The 22,318-nt window shown below is 34.6% G+C and overlaps 1 protein-coding gene across 5 annotated transcripts in view; it reads left to right on the plus strand.

Moving 5' to 3' along the window:
* Positions 1-22,318, plus strand: part of CADM2 (cell adhesion molecule 2) — a 679,639-nt gene that overhangs the window by 112,860 nt on the left and 544,461 nt on the right. For 2 of the 5 annotated variants that reach the window (XM_071809845.1, XM_071809846.1), the window contains exon 2: positions 10,049-10,119. The exons of the other annotated variants lie outside the window; for them this stretch is intronic. The gene's annotated coding sequence lies outside the window, so the exon portion shown is untranslated. The remainder of the gene's footprint in view (positions 1-10,048; positions 10,120-22,318) is intronic. 5 annotated transcript variants of the gene reach the window in all.

Here is a 22,318-nt window from a genome sequence, read left to right on the forward strand (position 1 = left end):
TCTTTAGCCCTTACTTAGACTGGGGGGAAAAAGGGAGACCTCCTTTTATCAATAAGCAATTTTCTCCTTGTTGGCTGCTAGGTATTAATAAAATGGATTTATAAATCCAGGACTTTTAGAAGTCTTCCACTGATAGTGATTGAGGGAATTAGAGACCTGTTCTAATACATTTAATATTTCAGTTTTTTAGAAACTCACTCCAAAGACCTAGATTCCCATTTCCCATTCTGTTTTTTCACTGCATAGGGAAAAATGCCTGTCTAGGCACTTTCCCATCAAAGTTCTGGTCAACTTTAAGTCCCTTTATGGTTCCTTAAAAATAACCAACCAACAACAACAAACAAAACCAACCAAACAAAAAAACAAAAAAAACCCCTCAAACCCAAACAAAACCAAGAAAAACCCCAAACCCACTTTAACAGAATTTATCTGCATGTTTAGAACTATTGAAATATCTTAGACAAGTTGTTAACTTTAATGAAATTCCAATGTGCCTGAAATTCTTACAACTGTTTATCGAATCATCATACCTTGTGCAATAACTTTAAAATAGAAGGGAAAGCTAATAAACATTCACTTAATTGGGAAACCTAATGAATGTAGTAGTTCAATAGGCAGCATGTCAATTAATGGACACATTGGAGATCTGCATACCCAGCAGCAGCTTCAGAATATGAGATGAGCTGTGCTGTTCTTATGTTTGCAGAGTCACGGCGCTTGGCTGTTGTGGGTTCAGCTACTGACTGAATGCACTTCAAGTCTGAGTAGTATGTCCAGAGTAATTGTTTTATATTCATCTTACATTTTGTTGACTGTACTTTGCTATTTAGTGAGGCAGCCATCCTGCAAAGTAGCCTTTCCACATTTTAGTGATATCCTTTAGTGATATCCTATTTTAGTGATATCCTTAATCAGTTTGATGTGAAAATCCCCGAGGTTCTTGGGCCTAGAAAATCTGCTTACTGTTTTGTTCTTTTTTGATACGTTTCACAATGAGATTTTTTCCATTTCAAAACTAAGTTTGCAAAACTGACTTGAGTCTTTTTTTTACTTTAACACGGCAGCAACCTGAAGGTTGTGTCAAGTCACATTTTATTTGTAACACATAAGCTCTTACAAGCTTTATCTCATTATATTTAGTACAGAAGACTTTCCAAATGGATGCATGGATGTTGCAGTATAGTTTTTGAACAACATTTGTCAGACTTGTCATGAGGATAAAGTTTAGACTTCCACCCCTACCCTGTGTGTGCGCTACTGAAAAACAAAGAAGGAAAGGAAACATTAATGGATCTAAAAGTCTCTGGTCTAAAGTCTACCAACCCCAACCCTACAACATCTTCTCCTGCCTGAAGGAAAGTTATCAGCAGAATAAGTAAGCCATGAGTAAAGGCAACCGTGAAAGAAGCAGGAAACAGTAGCAGGTTCATACTTTTCATTGACTTTCATCTCAGGCTTCTAAGTCTTTGGTAATGCAGTCTGTGTACAAAAGATCTTGTGTGACTCTTGAAACTTTGCTGTTATTAGTTTACTAATTTCTTCTACAATAATGGCTTTTAACAGTTTATTAAAAAAATCTAGAAAACGTACTGTACTGTTTGGATCCAGCTCAAGAAAATTGTCCCATTTTCAAAGGGGAAGTGCTGCGGCAGAAATATAATGAAACAAACCATGAATCAGATGGGATGATTTTGTGAGAAGAGAGGAAAAAAAAATAGACGTTTATTTAGTCCAAATACTCATTGCAGTTACTGTGGAAGAAAGTAAGGGGATAGTTCTTACAGTAACTATAAGAGTGCGAATAATTTTGGTGGTTGTGTCAAACAAGGTTGAAACAATGATCTTTACTGAAGAAAATATTAGGTTTTAGATGGTATTTAAATTTACATGGAAAGGAAGAGAAGGAAATAGAAAATAAATGCTGGTTTTAAGTTGGGTCTTTCAGCGGCGACAGGCGGTGGGGACACACAAGCTCTTTCCTGAGTAGAATATTTCTCAATTCTTTTCCTCTAGTAGCTTTAGTTTATTTTCCTCCACATCCTTATTTTGTAATTGGTGTTTTTTGTTTGATTGTTTGTTTTTTGTTTTTGTTTTTTTTTTATGGAGATTTTATTTCAGCCTATGCTCTTCTTTAATGGAGTATTAACTCCTTTTGATTCAAAAAATATTTAATTTGGAAATCTTTCTGCTGATCCTAAGATGTTTGCATCTATCTGGACTAGTGCAATTTATATGTTGTGACAAATTTGTTTTGAATAATTCACAGGAGATGCAAGATTTATTGCTAACAACCATCATGTACAATCTGTGGTGGTTCTTAATGAAGACTCGGTTTGATTTATATTAATGTTTCACTCATTAAGATCTTCAGTTGAACAACATTTAAAAAAATTATCCTGGTCAGTAATTTGGAACCAAATTTTAACAACAAGAAGATGGAGGGCTGGGGGCAAGGAGGGAAAGAGGGATCCGTAGGGGTTTTATCAGATACGTCAATAAGTTGGACGCTAGAAAGGTACAGCACGGCTTTAAATTGCAGAATAAGGAATGAAAGGTGAAGTGAAAAGCACGAAGTGAAAACTACCTTTTTTATTAGCTGGCTTGCTAAAATGTATAGAGAGTAGAAAATTAATTTCACAGAAAAGCAGGAGGGTTTTTTCTTTCCCATCTCCCCCTCCTTTTTTCATCTTTAAATCTTGAGTGGACCCATTTAGTCATGTGTTTGCAAGACTTTATAAATACCTGAAATGGTTATATGTGAAACTTTGTGAAAACAGAGACCTTGAAATTTGAATTATGGACAGTTCCCCCATTAATGGGTTAAAATCAAAACTTTGATCTGTCCAAGCTACTTATCGATACAAAACATTTATGTAACTAGTTTTTTATAATTATTATGGTCTTCCATTAAAATATTTTAATAGGTGTGAACCTTATAAAATGTTTGTAAAACAAACACAACTAGAAAAACAGCTAGCATGTCTGTGCCTGCCATGCTGTGGAAACAGTCAACAAGGGAAATGAGACTGATGTACGCAAAAAAGCATCAAACCAACAGCAGTGAAAACCAGGGTTGGCAGCAGAATGACATGAGGAAAATCTGAACAGTGTGATGTCTGTGAAGACTTTGCTAGATTAATAATAAATAGGTATACATAAATAATTATAGTTTTTGACAGTTTTAATGACAAGTCATCCAAGGAAAAAAAATCTGCATATTTGGAATTGAAAAATGTCAAGTTTGAGATGACAGAGGGAAAGAGATGGTTTGGAACAGAGACTGGCAGCTTGTCGAAATATGTGTAATACTAAATACAGGTGATTATATTATTTGAAATTAAAAATAAGCTGTGATTTGGTTATTTTTAAATTGTTAGGCCTTCTCAGCTGCAAATTTCACCAGGTGCTCAGAGCAGTTGTTAAAACAAGCACGTCATGTGTTACTTAAAAATAACATTCCTAGGCATCACTTAATATCTTTCCACTAAAGGAAAGCTGTTTTCCATGGTTAGAAGCAAATTCCTCTTTTCCCAATGTAATTTAAGGTAGATTCTAAAACTGTGTAATTCGTAAGGAACAGCTAAGATTTTAAAAGTTTTCTTTTTTGAAATTAATATATGGATGAATTAGGCAGCGGCTGGATATACTATGGATATTTGTCTTGTTGATTGCATCTAAAACTGATTGAAGACATACCTCTTTTGGCTTATTAACCATATTTTTAAATATAATCTTTTTTCCCTTTATTGCACCTCATTGATCTCACTTGTCTCACTGTAGCTCAAAATACTGTGGAAATCAAGGGCAAAAATATACACCTTTTTTTTTTTTTTTTTTTTTAACAGCAATGTGTCAACACTAAATATGTATAGAAGACTTCATATACATAAAATCCCTTTGTTTTTCTCTTGTTGGCCTGTACCAGTAGGATAAATTGGTCATTATTTAGCAGCTAAGTCAAGAGAAGCCCCAGAAATCTGACAGTAAATGAAGTTATGCTGCCCTACTGGTCCAGTGTCCATGTTGTTCTGAAGCCAGAAAAGACTGGTGTTGGAGAGGTGGTGGTGTCTGGAACTGAATCTGCACCTCATGACATGCAGTATTAATGTAGATCCACCGTAGGGAAGTCTGCAAGTTGCATCAGTCTTTATTGAGGCTAGCGTGAGTTCAACAAACAAAAAGGAAGACGTTGGTGTCTGGAAGATTATCATACTGCCTAATTTGCTCTATCTGTGTTCAGTTTTGGGACCCTTATCATAAGAAGAACATTGAAGTGCTAGAGAGTGCAGAGGAGCATGACGAAGCTGGTGAGGAGTCTGGAGCTCAAGTCTGATGAGGAGCAGTTGAAGGAGCTGGGGCTGTTTAGCCTGGAGAAAAGAAGGCTGAGGGGAGACCTTATCACTGTCTACAACTGTCTGAAAGGAGGTTGTAGCATGGAGGGTGTTGGTCTCTTCTCCCATGTAGCAACTGATAGGACAAAAGGAAATGGCCTCAAGTTGCACCAGGAGAGGTTCAGATTGGACACTGGGAAAAAATTAATGGAAAGGATTGTTGGGAATTGGAAGAGGCTGCCCAGTGAAGTGGTGGAGTCACCATCACTGGAGGTGTTTAAAAGGCATTTAGACGAGGTTCTTAGGGACATGGTGAAATGCTAGAGTTAGGGTAGGTTATGGTTGGATTCAATGATCCTGAATGTCTCTCCCAACCAAAATGATTTTATGATCTCTTGTTTCAGAAGATGGTAGTAAGAGAATCCCCTTCCAAATTTATTATTAAAGTGAATATACTTTCTTTCAGGTTGTTGGCTCTAAAAAGATAGAGACAGCTTGTTAGTTTATTTTGAGATAAATAGTGAATATCTTATAAATAGTCACAAACTTCAAAAAAAATAGCTTTTAAATAAAGATAGGTCAATTCATTATCACAGTACAATGTGATATCTCAGGATCTCATTATTTTAAGAGGCTAGTCTCAGTTTTGATTGGTAGTAGGAATTAAATAAAGGACTAATATACCATTTGCAAGCTATTTATTGGTTGTGATTTTTAGTAACGGCTTGCCGAAGCTCAGCTCATACAAGCTTATTTAGTTGTCATACCTGTCAGGCCTCCAGTTAGCACAGGATTTGCTGAAGAGGTATGTTGCTTTAGTTATACATGTGTCAAAAAATAAACCCATTAAAATGATACTTAAATACCCATAAATTTTAGTGTGTTTCATTTTCCTGTCTTGATTTGAATTTTTATATGATAAATACTAAACTTAGGAAGAAAATCTGAGCTCCCTTTTAATCATTGTGAATTTAAATGCTGGTAGCTTTTTAAAAATGGAAACCAATTAATCTGTGTGTGCATTTTGGTGTGATACTGATTGTCAATAGATTGAGAAAGTCTGTAGAGTGATACAAATGTATTAGAAACAAATGTAAGCTTTGAAGTATTAGATCTAGTACATTTTCAAGATCGCCTCTGTAGCCTTGTGTGTGTGTTTTCATCTGGGTGTGTCTGAATATACATGAGCAGTTTTATACTCTTAAATTGTGCAGTATTTTTCCAAATGTATTTGACAAAAATGTGAAAGCTTTGATCCAATACTTCAATTTTATCATACATTTGATCTTTTGATAATTGCAATTACTTTCATGTATACTCATATCCATATTGCATATAGATTAAAGAAGCACATTGTGTTTGGAAAAGAATAACAACACAAAAGAGACTTTGTATCTCTGAAGAAGATTATGCAAAATGTAAGGAGCTAATGATTCACAAAATTGTATTTCTAAATAATTATGATTGCTATTAAGCAGTTGCTGGAGGGAATTTTTTTATGTTTAGAAAGTGAATTACATGTAGCTCAAATACAAACCTTTCAACTTTCAGTTCATTTCAACTAGAGTTAAGTTACAGAGTTTCTGTTTTTTATCTGTGTTGATTGATCCCACCACCTTGTAAAAATTAGTTGAATTGTCCAGAGATTGTGTTAACTAAATAACGAGTTCACATTTCTTGCTTTGTCATTACACAGACACTAGCTTCTTGTTTCCTAATGTCACTGAGATGAAGATTGACATGGCCCACAGCAGTCTCCGTCTTTTGAAATCCAATCATACATAACTCAGCCCTGCTTGAAGAGGTTTCCTTTTTCTCAGAGCAGTGGTCCATCATCTCTAGCGATGCTGTATTTCATGGATTTTGAATATCATATGAAATGTGACAGTTCTTACATTGTATGTCTTTACTGGTATTTTACTAGGTTTCTTGCGTGAGCGAATGAGTTAATACACATATGATAGCAAATACCTGGTATTTACTCAGAAAAAAAAAAAAAAAAAGTGGTGTTTAATGTTTGGCAGAAAACACTCAGTAGTTAATGACAAAACTAAATCCTTGCTTCTTGCTACCATAAAATGAGTATTACAAGCAAATAAAATCAATGGTTAAGTTATGCTTGACCCAAGAAGAGATACTAAGAGATGTCATCCATTTTGGAAGAGCATTGGTGTGTGGAAAGTTGTGTGGAAAATATCACTGCTCAGCCTTTTGTGAAGGATATATGTTATCTAAACTAACCAAAACGATGTTCATTTATCTTTAAATCACTAAAGTTTTCATTAAGTTTTATTGTACTAGAAGTTCGAAGAGTCTGTACAATGATAATTAGAAAAGAAATGAATCTCTTAACAATTTTTTGCACTCATAAAGAATTCACTTCAATTAGTTAAATTATTTCTCAAATACTTAGTTGACTAGAAAGTTTTCAGGAATCAACCTCTGCAATTTTCCTGTTTTTTTTTTTTTTCATATATAGGCAGCTGAATTCTGGATTTAGGTGTACACCCCAACCTTAATTCTAGATTTTCTATGATTGAAGCCCACATAACAGAATATTTTCTCTTTAAACTTCCACATAGATTGCCTCATCTGTTGAGTGATTAACTTTTTTGCCTTTTTTTCATTGAACAGACGTTTACAAAATGTACCCCAGTATTTTTATGACTGCTTGAACTACCACTTTGCTTTATGCAAAGTTTAGGTTTACAGATTGGTATCTGCAAAACAAAACAAAACTGTCTAGTTTTGACCTAAGTTACAGCAGAGAGGGAGAGCTACATAACTTGCTGTGACATGTTTATGCATTGTTTTTGCTGCAAAGCTTATACCTTTCTGCTATAGTTTTACTAGTATTAAGACTCCTTGTCTTATCCAGTCTGGACACTGAGCATCATTTTAAGACAATGTAGCTAGCAGATGGTTAGAAACAATAAAACCTTTAAGATTATGGGATTTTTTAAATTATTTTTGCTATTAAAACCTGAAATGTTAGTCTTTAACAACATGCATGTATTTACTTTTAGATAAAAGTATTCATGCAGAACTCAAAGGAACTGTATCTGTAGAATTAAATATATACACCTCCACTGTTCCTTCGAAATGCTCAATAATTACTAATGCCAGCCTTTGTAAAATGGTTTTCATTTTCTTTTAAGAAAATAGACATATTTGGTTTAAGTTTCTTCATGTGTCCTTTCATTTGAAAGCTGATTGCATATCTTTGGAAGTAGAATTTATCATGATGGCAATAATAAGATTAACTCTAGAAGTCCAATTGATTGCTGCTAAAATTGGAAATGAAGCTATTTGCTTCCTAGGCATATATTCCCAAGCAGACCTTGCTATTTAATGTGCATGTATCTTCCTTCAGTGAAATTAGACAAGCTAATTATAGTATTTACTTAGTAATTTACATGTAGCACACACAGGGAAGTACTAGATAGCCAAAAATACAAAGCAATTATAAATTCATTGTCATCAAGAGAAAGAGTTTGGAAATACCAGAAGAGTGTGAAATCTCTGAGGACAACCCCAAAAGTAGGGTGTTGAGTGTCTGGAATGAAAGAGGACCAAGGGGGTGTGTACAGTGAGATGAGTGTATGACGGGGAATGAGAAAACTGGAAAACAGAATGAGGTAAAAAGAACAGGGAAAAAACAGGAACAGGAAAAGGGAAACATTAGAAGAAAAACAACCATTTTTCAGCATTTTTTGTCTTACCTATATGTTAGTAGTAGTGCATTACTACAGAGCAGTGTGTTTGCTGCGTTGACACAGAACAACTCCATGCATAATTTTAATCTTTGAGTTAACAGTAGCCATTGATGCTTATGTCACTTTTGGATAGTTTTCAGAGAAGTCATAAAATGCACCTCTCCTCTCTCAAAAGTAACACTGACACTCTTTTGTATTGTCAAAAAATATTTTATTGTTGGCTACTTTGTCTATTTTCCACTTCTCCAAAGAAAAAGTAAAATTGGTGATTTGTGGCCCTTTCCCCTGCCAAAGCCAACCAAACAACAACTAAAACCAACAACAACAGCAAAAGAACAAACCGAAAACAACCAACCAACACGACAAACTAAGGCACACAGAAACATAAAAATCTAGTTTAAGAAGACTGAAGTTTACCCAGCACTGTGGGACTTCCATTTCTGATCAGGACCTTTGAAAATTACAAGGTCTCTATGCAATATGCCGATTAATAATTGTGTGGACAATTCTTTGTTTCTCAGGAATTTTAATGTATAGTTATTCTATTCTATGCCAATAGCATAGTAAATTTGATTGATAATTTTTACATCTTACGTATCTTTCGAGCTGGTGGCTACACTTAGGTTAAGGTTTCCTGTATGACCACATATACATTTGAAAGTAACAACCTAGTGCGCATTTTTTTTTTTTTTAATGAGATTTAGTTCAGTTTTTCAATTCAAGTACAATTTCATTTAGTCAGGAGCAATCATGAAACAGCAATTGTTTTGGCTATCAATATTTTACAAGGCAGTCTCAAGGTCACTTTAAGCATGTAAACCATTTTACTCACTATTTTTGACTAATGACTACAATTTGCTGCCACATTAATAGTCTGACACTGGGAAGTCATAAAAGCATTTCATTGGAAAATGCTGTTGCTTAGAAGGTTTTTCACTGCCACACTCATATAATTTGAAGCACTTGCTGACAGAAGTTGCAGTTCTGTTGGTCTCTAAATCACACTTCTGTGTCAAAAACATTATTTACATGGACATTTTTACTATTTTAAAGCTACTATGGAAAAATCATGTTTGTAAACTTTCTTCGCTTATATAGAGGACTAGCTAGTAGTTAAGTTTTTTTCATTTATGCTAAGTTTTTTATTATGTCCCTTGTAGTTTAATTCATTGGCAAAATCTCCCAAATTTGAAAGTGCATAGCCTTTCCTAAAGATAATGCAATTTTTGTTTAATATATTACATTAGCTTCCTTGGTAAAGGTGCCATTTCATTTTCTATTTTTTGTTTGTTTCCTATTAAATATTTGAGATACAAGAATTTTTTTTCTCTTTAACAAATGTGGCTTATGCATATATATTGATGAAGAAACCTTTTATTCTGAGATTCATAATTGTTTTCCATTCACACTACTCAGTAATAAATGCTGAATTCATTAAACCTCTAGGAGAGCATAACATTGTTGAAACTTATTTTGTATTACCTAAAGCACAGTATGTTCACTATGCTGTTAGAGAGAGAAAAAGATAAAAATATAAAAATATGACAATTCAGAAAAGTTGTCTAATTTTATCAGGAAAAATGCTGTATCTCCCACCAGGCTTCACAAGAAACCTTGAAAGTGATTATGGTAGTCACAAAAGTTAATTAGTTTTGTAACTATGTTTTGTTAAAATGTTGCTTTAGGCAGAATACAGAATCTTTATCCATTTTGTGTTTAGAAGATTTTGAGACTCCTCTTGTGGTAGCAGAACAGTATTGTACCTGCACTATAGATGAACAAATTGGTTGAATTTTACACAAATGGAACTTTTACTTGTTTTGTGATCCACCTCATTCTGTGAAATATTTCTAGCTCCTTCCTTTTCACTTGGATTTAAAGATAAAATATGTTATTTCAAAAGGTTCGTAAATATAGAAGCTAATTGCCTACATTACATATTAATACTTCCTTCTTCTTCCTCATACCAAGACTGCTTATGCATTTTCTTCTTTTTCCTAGGTGAGTAACTGAAGGTTAACAGAATTCCTGCTTGTCAAGTATGCTTAATGCTTTTCTATAGTATGCTGGGGGTAAGTAAGATAACTATTACTTTTGTTTGTTTGTTTTTTAATCATCGCAATATAAAAAAAAAAAATAGAAAACTTGGTAATAACTTCTGCAATGATGCTTTCATTAGTGTCATAATTGGCTACTCTATAAACACTGTGCAAAAACTTTGAACAGATTTGAAAATGCATTTTATATGGAGAAGATTGGATACTAGGTGTTATTCTGTTTCATAGAATTTTCTCTTCTGTCCTTTTGTCATTTAAATTCTATATTTAGGGCAGAATTGCAAACTTTGAGAAGTTTGTAGATGTGAAAATGTTTTGGTTTCTAAAGGAATAAGTGTACATGAAAGTAGAAAGTTGTACAAATAATTTTAGGAAAATACTTCACAGACTTAGAAAACTATTGTGCTTGTGACTACTACATTTATGCATAAATGTGTTGTATTTTGAACTTTGTTAATGGTCAACATTATGCTTTGGGTTTATGTTGGTTCTACAGAAGTTGTTAGAAAATTTTTTTGTGGTATAATAGTTCTTAGTTATTATTTATTCCTTAGTTGTAATTTCTATCTTTCATACGTTATAACTGGAAAGAAAGACATATATATATATATATATATATGTTGGTTTTGTTTTTTTTTTTCTGAAAGACTTTTAAAAAAATGGTTGACTTATACTGGATTTACTTTTTATCAACTACTGTGTGTATGATCAGAAAAACAAGAAGTAAAGGCTTCTGTTGTAATCCCAGCCCTACTGGAATGCATCAATGGCCACAGTTGCTTCCATTAGAAATGTCTTTCATATCAGTCAGAAATTAAAATTAGTAGAAACACAGGTGTATATAAATATATTGAAATACTTTAAACCTGTACAAATCTCAGTTCTGACTTCACAGAAATTGGTATTTATTTAAATGCTAATTAAAACGCTTTGTTTGTTAGATTGATATTTAAAGTCTGTGGTGTTAACTTAGTCATTCTTTCTTCTGAAAGTAACGGTGTGGTGTGAACATGGATGCCTGGATTATCAAATGCCCAGCTGGTTTAAATATTTTTAGAAAGAAGGAAATGTTGAAAATATGCCTTTAGACATAGTTCCTTAGATTTTCTTGGAAGTCTGATATGTGCTCTACTAGTAATGCTTTCCTGCTTTATGTGGTTAAACTAAAAAGCATGGCTTCATTCAATGATATTTGTACAGTAATATTCATACAATGTGAAAATAGCATACTTCTAGGAAATTCGAATTTTGAGGGTTTTCTTTTTAAACCTGTAAAAGTTTTTAAAAGTTCATATAAAGATTGCAGAATAGTTCCATATGATGCACAGCATGTGCAAATAAGAATACATGAATACAGAAATAATAATCATGCATTCAAAGCCTCAAGGCAGAAAATGTATATTAAAAAATGTAGTTAAGAATGCCAGTTTAGGATGTCTGACGGTCATTTTGTTATGGTGTCCTTATTTTGGATATACCATTGTTTGTCAAAAATGTGACTGTTACTCTGCTGTTAATCTGTTATACTTTTTCTTTAAATGTCAAAAAAAACCAAACCAACCAAACAAAACCCAACAATAACAAAAAACACCACCACCACAAAAAAAACCCCACAAAAACAAACAAACAAAAAACTAAACCCACAACCCTCTACAAAGATGAGGAGAAGGTTGGAAAGATATTTTGTGTATTCAAGTATGTCTAGTTCAATGTTCTTAGGTACCAAGGTAACTTTTCAAGAACTAATAAAACACACTTCAAGTTCAGATGTCTTGTGGAAACAATAACAGTTTTTCTCTCCTTTGAAAACCTTGTTTTGTAAAAACTTGTCCTATCAAACCTCAGACTATTTACTTCAATTGAAATACAGAGAATAAAGTGATAAGCCTCAGGGAAGTGAATGGCAATCTTGCTTTCCTGGGTCAGTAATTCACCCCATATGAAATTATTCAGTGTTGTGTTATTTTCATTCAGCGGTTCCTTAGATAATAGATACAATGTATAGACTACTGATTGAACCAAACAATTCAAATGTGACTGTAGTTTGCAGGCTTCTGAGGTATTTCATATTCATTTTCTACTACCTGGATATGTAAATCTACCAAATGGAGTAAACAAACTTCAGTTTATCTCTTCTCTGTATAAGTTCCATTGTTGGCAACTATACACAGTTCTGTCTGGTTTTATGTATAATTAAACTTAAAGCAGATTCACAAGAAGAAATATTGAGATCATGCATTTAAATGCCAGGTTGGATTCTATCTGGAAACTTAGATTTTAAAAAGGTAATCCAGGCGAAAGAAAAATATTATGGAATGCAAAACCAGTTCCTTTCTCTAGTAGTAATTTCTAACATAAAAACAGCATTTCCAAAAAACTGACATATTTAGGCAGCACTAATTAGCTATTGGAGAAGCCTCTGACAGTTTTAGAATAGTCCCGCATTATTGGAGGCTTGCATCTCGAGTGTAGAATAGATTGCATTCTTCTTACGTGTTCTATAGAAATAATCTTTATTGCATTTAATTAGGCTCAAAAGCAAAGAAAAAGGAAGTGAAATTTTAACTTAGATATGTTAATAAACAGTAGTAGGAACAAATCAATTTGAAAATACCCATACTGTTTTCATTGCTACCTGATTAAGTAACTCTACTAATGTCTAAAAGGATACAGTGTGTTTTCTAAATATAGAATTCCGTACATAAGATGAGCTGTACTTTAAAATTAGAGCTGTCTTAAAAAGCTTATACAGGAGTGATGTCTTTTGACATCTTGATTAATTACATCAGTTTTGTTTACATGTTTTTTTTTGTTTTTTTTTTTGACTAGGCTTGTGTTACTAACTACAGCAGCAACAGAAAATACTTCTATTTGTAAACAGAGAAGGTGTTTTATTGCACTTTTTGTTTGTTTTTAAAGTAAACTGTAACTTCGTTTTTGTAGCCAGGTTGATACTTCATTTTGGTTCACATGAAACTCAATATGAACTCTTAATTAGTTTATAGTTAAAACTGATTAGATTTTCAGTCTATAAGAACAGATGAGAGTATATCTGTCTTTCCATCCCACTGTTCCTCCTCTCCCCCTCTTCCAGCCCATTGCAAATGTTTCCTGGTGTTAATTGAACCATAAACTGCCTGAATTTATAAATAACTGCTGAAAACAGGAGTATCTTCCTGAATATTTTCATAAACACTTTTAAAATTCTGCTGACACAAAAGCAGGCATTGCACTGCCCATCAAAAAATACAGACATTGTGTTCATACTGTCTCTCCTGCAGGTACAAAATCAAGGTACAGTACAGTCTCTGAAGTGCCTCAAAAATTTGAGTATTCAGGACCACATCTAATGAAAACAGTGTGTTTAAAATGTAGCTTGATAAAGCATTTTCTCTAATCTTCAGGTAACTTTAATACTTCATTTTTTTGCCCTAGTTTGAGATGAAATGTGAATTTAATAGGCTTTTGAGCACTATGACTGTGCTTTGGTTTATTCTGGTTGAAGGCAGAATAAACTGAAGAAACAAGTAGTGTAGTGTTTTGATAACTTGTTACTTATTCTTTTCCTCTTTTTTTTTTTCTGTTTAATTCCTACAGCAAATAAATATTTTAGAAATATCTCCATTGTACTTCAGAGACAGTGAAATAGAAAGTTTAACTTGGTACATTAAAGTTTCTTGTATATGGAAGTACCACTTGTGGAGCATTTTTGAGATCTCAGCAGTTACAAATGAAAACATTTATTCAGTAATATCTGCAAACCTTGTGAAACTACAGTCAATCTGAAACTTGTCTATTTATACACTTTGTAGGGGACAGTTCATGGCACCAGTTATGGAAATATCTTTAGTGTCCCTGAACAAAAGCTAGCTGTTCTTCTGTAGTTTTCTTCAAATGCCTTTTTTTTTTTTTTTTTTTTGGTAATATCTACATGCTCAAAAGAAGATTTGTGTAATGTGCTTAAAATCACAGATTTTGTTCCTATCGGCTGCTGGTTTATCAACTGTGGTTTTCTTTGAATTCTATTTTATTACCTTGATACACTTTCTGTATAGAATAGATAGAATCTGGTATCAATGGTAATTCATGGTGTGGATTAACACAACTCAAATATCAGGGTTTGTTTTACAGCATTCCACTGCAAGGCGATGAGTTAGCCTTTAAAATGGTATGTGGTATGGAGACTGTATTTGAATAAGGCATCCTGCCTGTTAGCATGTATGTGAAAATGACTCTATTGGGATTTCCTGTGCCTGTTATCCGCTAAGTAGAGGAGTTGAGGGCAGCCCAGGGAGGAATGGAAAACATAAAGTAGAATAGCTAAGTGCGGCAGATCAGTGTGAATAAAAAAAATAGGAAGAATCATTTAGTCAAGCTGAAGATCTGAAGTGGATGCAATAGCAACTGAAAATGCGTATGCATCTTCTGGCAGGCAAGGCTCAAACCTGGAAAGCTGGGAAATCTGTAATAGCAGCATCAGGAATGGGAGCAAGTGAGGCTGGAAGAGCATCAGCAGCTGGGTTAGGAACAGGAATGGGCACTGGGGCTGGATGGGGCAGGGCTGAGGGTAAAAGTGCAGAGGAGGGGTGAAGGGAGAACATTAAGCCAAGTGGTGAGATGTCCCATGTAAACAGGGAGTCAAGCAGTTTTATGTACCTGGTGGGCTGGAAATGCAAGCCAGCATCCTACAGAGAGGTCTTTACCCTCTACTGCCCTGGAAAGTTGAATCTGGCTAGCAGCATGGGATGAGCTGCTGCTTGTTGGCCATGAAGAGGCAAAGAACTTGCACTGTTCAAGTTTAAAGAGGAACATAGTGTGGGGTTTATGATTGCTCTGCTCAAAGAGTTCATGTTTATTGCTAGCAGCTTTGCATGTAGGTATATGACACTAAATATTTTCCATATCAAAGCTACCATGTAATGACAGGCTGCATTAAGCAGAGTAATTACTAAGAGAAACTTCACAAAGATTTGTCGTGTCTACAGCATATTTCTCTGCAGTGAATGGAAGCTGTTGCTAGGGGCACAATGTACTTTGTCTATGATCCACAATTTAATTGAACATCTTGTTATGTTTTTGTTTTATTGCTTACAGCACAGAAAATATGCTATGTGGCTTCCAATATAAATAAAATATATTATCCTTCATTCAGCTTGCAAGATACAGTGCTGTGCAGAAGTAACGTGATAATAAGGAGAAAGCAGGAAGGAAACATGAGCTCACTGAGATGGTATTCACCGGGAGGTGAAACAGTGTGTTGCTGTAAAGACTCCTGACTTCATGTTAATGGAATAAAGTAAATAAAAGTCTTTGCAGTTTTTTGACTTAAGAAGATATGCATCTTCTAGAAGACAGAAGGTAACCTGAGCTGCCTCAGGAAAGGCACCTCAACAACTGAGCTGCTACAGAGTATCTTGAAATGAAGTTGTTGTTCTTGGAGATAAACTGTAGTGCAGCTTGTACTATGCAGGAGTCAGGATAGAATGAAAACTACTCATTTATGAAGTTGCCAGTTTGGACAGCCTTTCTGGCCACCTGGATGCTCTTTTCCATGATATTCAAACCTTTTTTCAGTGGAGACAAGTACAAAGCAAAATTGACTGATTTACAGAACTGTGCTAGTTAGGTACCCAGTTCAGTGATGGTGACTTTTGTGAGTAAGCTAATGTTTCCTCCCACATTCCTCACTTTGGGCTCTTTCTCTTCTGCTATATTTTAGCTTTCATCTAGGAAAGCCCATTTTCTTCCTTCTCAACTGTCTCCCACATCTTATTTTATATGGATTATCTAGTGTGTTTGTTTATGGTTGTTGTTATTTTTTATTATTTTGTTTATTTATTAAGAAAGGAAGCACAAATTAATCTCTTCTGCAAGGAATGATTGAAGATTTATTATGGTTATTTCTGTCCAGGAATTTCTACATCAGTCTCCTCTTTTTTTTTTTTTTTTTTTGTATAAATAGTTGAAAATGTGTGAAGCTACACAGAAAGATGGATCAGATAAATAATTTAGTCATTTCCTTATTTGCACCGTACATGGAAACTTTGAGAGAAATTGTTTTAGGAAGTGCCAAGTGCTTCAACACGAAGCAAAGAGGCTTTCTTGAGAATAGTCAGTAGTAGCAGGCAACTTGTGTGTATATAGAGACCTGAGATTCAAGTGCTTCTTCTATGTTAAACAGAAGAGGAGCCAATATATGGTTCTTCTAAATGCAAGATGAGGATCATAAGCAATGTGCATATTAATATTGGTGTGGTATAGAGTTCTCAGTGTTTTTGGCCAGAGATTGGCCCAATCTAGTTTGGATTAGAGAAATATTTTCTGAACTGTTACATTTTCCAAAATGATATTAAAAGAAATAAATATTATTAGATTAGAAGTAAATATTAGTAGATTATTCCATTATTCTGTGATTAGCCTTTCATAAATGTTTTTTTCCTTTTTTTTTCTTCCCAGAAAATTCATGATTGATTCCACTTTCATGTTTCAAAAACTTTAGTAGAATTGTATATGAAGCTTTATCCTACTTTATAACCTACTATGCTATAGATATAGTATGTCAAGTATTGTATATCTCTTAGCTTTTTGACAGTAGAACAGTTCTCAAATATTTTTGATCACAAAAATATTTTAGACTTTTCCATAACACTTGCAGTTACCTTCACTGGATTTAAAAGTAAAAAACTATAAATAACTTAATTTTGTTGGGTCAATGTCATCCAAGTCCGTGATTTCTTATTTGTGATATCTTCTAACAGGCAGTTAGATAGTATCTTATCCTAAGTACCCAGTTAAAATCTGTCTAGTAAGCATGTCTGTAAAACATTAGTCAATGAGATGAGCTTTAATTTATCATCAAATCAATTATATGTTTGTGTTGTAATGTACGTAACTTATTAGATGTATATAAGCTTCCAGGAAAGGAGAAAAAATGAAAACCACTATCCAATATTAAGAAAAATGAGAGGTGTACACTTTTTATTTATGTGTAACAAACCTGGTCAAGTTTCAGAGGTTTTCTCTCATACAGGTTTGCTTATTCTTTGTTTTATATTTTTTTTTTCTTTTATTGTGCCAGGTGGTTTTACTGTTTTTTTTTTTTTTTTTTTTTTTGTCATTTCCTACTAAACATGCTGGATGAATGGGAACGTTTCACTTATTGCTATTTTAGGGAAGTAATAACAGGTTTCAGACATGAATGTGGTTTCTGTAATATAGTCCATTAAACAGAGTGAAAACCAATGCCCTTTGTGATGATATTGTCTATGGTTTATTAGTAAAATGTTACCTTCTGATTGTGACTATATCCAGGCAAATTGTTTTGAACTCAGTCTGGTTGAATAAAAGCACTAACATGCAGTTGGATGCATTTACTGAACTGGGTTCAGCTTAAGGAACTTCTGAGATTTTTACAGGAGATACATGCAAAAAGCTAAGTAAGTGAGCCCGTGTAGGCCTAGTCTGTTATTATTTTGTATGATTATACTTTGTTTAGTTAGAACTGCTACTGGTTGGAGAGGGTACATTTCTAAGTGGATTAGTATTACCCCTCCTTGTAAGGGAAATTATGCTAGTCATAGAATATTACATTGCTCTTCATTAGACATTTACTATTTCTTTTTTGTCCTTAAAATGAAATGATTGCCCTTGATGCAGTAGCATGCATTTGTATAATGCAATTACACTTTCTTGTCACATGCTGTAGCTTGTTCATCCAGGGCCTATAATCTATCAATAGGGACCCTTAATGGGAAAATTATATTTCAATGAACATCTTTTCTGCTTTTGCTGTCTTTTCTCTGTGGCATGTTCTTTTCTAGCTTTCTGCTTTGCTACTTTGTACTTCATCATCTTTTAGGCTTTGTAACAATTCTCTTTCTACTATTTATTCCTCATTGTTCTTACCGTGAATTTTAATTTTCCTTTCTCCTTTTCCATACAAGCTGGCTTTGTTTTCTTGACTGCTTTGTAGCTTCACTGGAGAGCAGGAAAAAGTAATTAAGACTTTGATCCTACAGTAAGCAATTCTCTCATTCTTTGAGGGTAGAAGTGACTCAGTACAGAATAAGGTTGTATAAAATTACACTTATTGCATGGATTAAGTAGTGCTAAAGTGTTAACCATGTTAACGCTTAAAAATTAAGAAGTTAAAAGTGCTCTTAACTTGCTTGGACTGATGGCAACAGACATTATACATTTTTTAATGTAAAAAAAATATTTAAACTGCAACAAAAATATTATGACACTTGACAAGTCAAGGGAAGGTCTAATTTGAAAAGTTTGTCCTATTTCTTTTGTAGCAGTCATCATTTTTTGGTTTTGATTTTCTTTAACTGAAGTCTTGTTTGAAGGCCTTTTGGATAGAAAAAGTCAAAATGAGCTAAAAACTGTTATTACTACTGCTTCTGATGATTAATTTTGGTTTCTTGTAGGTAAAATGAGACAAATTCAGAAAAAGTAGAAAAGTAAAACTAGGAAATGTACCTTTTATTGATGCACTGACCTACTTGCAGATGTTGTGAGAAAGCAGTAGAAGCCAAGCACGTGGATTTTACTCCCTGCTAAAGCCAAGGCACACACTTGCCAAGATCAAGCCATTTTAGGGTACAGACTAATTTTTCTCTAGAAGTAAATGTAGCTGTTTAAAATGGTTGTTACCTTACTAGTGATTACCACCTTTGCAGCTGAATTAATGGTTGTGTGAATGCTGTTCTTCAAATCACAGTATGGCTCCTCACAAATCCAAATAACTTCGTGCTGAAATGACCAAACTGAGTCAGTAATGAGCATTAGGTGCAGTAAGTTTTCAGTCATTCCAGTTAGCTGTGCCAGAATTCGTCTTTCTATGCTCTTAGTCACAATTTTGCTGGGTTTTTAGCTCATTGACTCATGACAATGTTGTAATAAAAAGTCTTTACTAGCTCAGTCAAAATCCTTCTCAGAAACATAGTCAAGGAATGAAAAGATCAGGGCAGGGAACAACAATAATAATAGAAAAGTTAGAAGAAAATAAATAGATCAAGGAAAATCTGAGAATGGGCAGAAATGGTGGTGTCAAACTCCAGATCATTTTCAGAAAGAAGCAGAACTAAATAGAAGCTTTAAGTGGTTTGAAAACCTCTGTATCCCTTTCTATGATTTGTCTGATATGGGGAAAGGGACCTGGGGGTCCTGGTGGACAGCAGGATGACCATAAGCCAGCACGGTGCCCTTGTGGCCAAGAAGGCAAATGGCATCCTGGGGTGTATTAGAAGGGGGGTATTTAGTAGGTCGAGAGGTTCTCCTTCCCCTCTACTCTGTCCTGGTGAGATCACATCTGGAATATTGTGTCCAGTTCTGGGCCCCTCAGTTCAAGAAGGACGGGGAACTGCTGAAGAGAGTCCGGCACAGAGCCATGAAGCTGATTAAGGATTGGAGCATTTCCCTTGTGAGGAAAGGCTGAGGGAGCTGGGCCTCTTTAGTTTGGAGGAGACTGAGGGGTAACCTTATTAATGTTTACAAATATATAAAGGGTGAGTGTCACGAGGATAGAGCCAGGCTCTTCTTGGTGACAACCAATGGTAGGACAAGGGGTAATGGGTTCAAACTGGAACACAAGAGGTTCGACTTGAATTTGAGAAGAAACTTCTTCTCAGTGAGGGTAACCGAACACTGGAGCAGGCTGCCCAGGGAGGTTGTGGGGTCTCCTACTCTGGAGACATTCAAAACCTGCCTGGGCACATTCCTGTGCAGCCTCATCTAAGTGTTCCTGCTCCAGCAGGGGGATTGAACTAGATGATCTTTTGAGGTCCGTTCCAATACCTAACATTCTGTGTGATTCTGTGACTAGGACAGAAGTGCCAAAGACAAAACAATTGTTCCTCAAATCTCAAAAGCTGAGCAAATGGGAAGAAGGGTCATGCTCCTCCCTAATTTTAGTTCTGTTTTCATAGATACCAGTGTGGAGTATTTTTTTTCTATTTGCATCTAGTATAAAATGCCACATTCACTGTGTGCGAAACAGCCTACCTTTTCACCCTGATTCACTATTTAGGGCACATTTTTTGCAGACTCGGATCTTAGATTTCTGCTAGTATGCTGTTTTTATTGCCATCACTATTTTATCATCTTTGACTCAGTGGTTTCAACAGATAATTCAGTATATCAGTATTTTTCTGATCATTATGGAGAATTTTGAGTAATACCAGACTGAATAGTGCAGGCTAACAGTAGCACTGTCAGATCTCTGGCTCTGGAAAGTGAATGTCACTCTACCAGCTTTGACTACACATGATCATATTGTGCATTTGTTTCACATGACATCCCAGTGAGAAATGATACCTTTCTCTTACCTTCCTTTTCTTTTAAATTAAGATTTATTCTCCAAATAAAAAAGTCGAAGGAGTCTAATGCTTTTCATGCTATAGTGAACCCTTTGAGAAGATTATTGTCTTATGCTGCAGTGATCTGCAGCAGTAATCTGTTTTGAATTAGACATTTGGTAAATATTCCCTAAACCAACATCTAGTAGTTGGTAATGTCAAGAGATTTTTCAGCTGTGGGTGCTGTGGGTTTTTTTGTGTTTTTGTTTGTTTGAAATATTTATTGAGTTTTTTTTTATAGTAAAAGTGGACTAGTTGTAAGACATTGAATATTCTTTATATAATCAAGACATGATTCATTCTTAAGTTTTGTATGAATGTTTTCTATACATTTGCATGCTCCTATATTCTGTTCTGAATGTATAACTGTCAACTCTCGCTAGCAGATATCAAACAACTTTCTGGTACCTTTTTACTTAGCAATTGCACTAGATTTGGAAATATGAGGGAAACTGATATTCTTAATTCAGGTAATCGTCAAATTTCAGCCTGTCCATCACTGGCTGAAAGACCTTTGGGTGTGTTTTTTGTTTCTTTTGTTTTGACTTTTGAACACATATACATGGTACGTACATATACATAATGAATTATATTAAGTGCATATTTGAAGGATGCTTTTTCAGTCTCTTGCACTCCTTATTTGGTGTTCTAAACTTACACTGACAGCTACCAAAACATCTTTTTTTTTAATAAAGGCAAAAGATTAGAAAATTGGGTTGTTTCGCAATTTCTATTTTGAAGAGACGGAAGGATTGTTTTAAATTTCTGTTGTAAATTAAACTTCACAAAACTCAGCTGTTGTATTTCCATTCCATCCCACTGAAGAATTGCTGTCCATTGCATGAATGGACTTCTCAGTTTCTTAAGAAGCTGAGAACACAATTACTGTCTGGCTTCAGGGAGGCTTCTTAGCAAACAGGGATTGCTGCAGGGACAATGCAGGGACAGACAAACATGCAGTTTGACATGTCCATCTGTAGTTAAAATTTTATATATAAATGTATGTCAGAGAGCTCTTAATAACTTCAAAATAGTTTTGAATTAATCAATGCTATTTTATACTAAAATATGTTGCATTATTTGTAGTGCTCACAAAAGGATTTGTATGCTGGTGACTGAAAATATGCTTCACCACTTTTTCCCTAATAATCTGGAAGAAAGTTACTTCAAAAACAGGAGATCCCTCGGATTTATAGATTCTAGATACTTGAGGTGTCCTTTAGTATCAAGGTCATTGTAAGTCAGTATGCAGGCTGACAGCTTGCAGCAGAGAGAAGTAGGCTGAATTGCAGTGGAAAGTAACTTGGAGATCAGCACCACTGGCTGACTCCCTTGCTTAGTTGAAGTATTTCTGTACCAGTACCAGGTGAAGAAGTTTTATTCAGGAAAGTCCCTGGAATAGTTACAATTCCTGAATCATCTAACATTGGCTTCACTCTGGTAGCCCCTTGGGAAATCTAATTGCTAGCAGCTTCTTAGAGGTCAATATTATAGATTGCTTTTTACAGAAAGATCAAGGAAAAGATCAAGCTGTACTTCTTGTTTGAAGATGGGAGGGAGGAAGGACAGGTAGGAAAGGGCAGGGAGCTCAATAAGAGAATGTGATCTGCACACTGGGGCTCTAAAACAACTTTTAATCATAACCTGGTATTTGATGATGGTGTTTCAGAAATAAAGCACAAGGATGAAACCAAGTTGAATAATTAAACAAACACTAACCACTTCTAGGAGCACCAGCCCTGTTAAACAATTTCCCACAGAGGAAAAAAGTTTTGTTGTAAAGAAACAATGTTATTTTTGTTTATTTTCTGAGTCCAACCTGTATTTTGAAGCTTAGTTATATATAATTTTAA

The sequence above is a fragment of the Patagioenas fasciata genome, chromosome 1 (genome assembly GCF_037038585.1).
Source record: "Patagioenas fasciata isolate bPatFas1 chromosome 1, bPatFas1.hap1, whole genome shotgun sequence".
NCBI lineage: Eukaryota > Metazoa > Chordata > Aves > Columbiformes > Columbidae > Patagioenas > Patagioenas fasciata.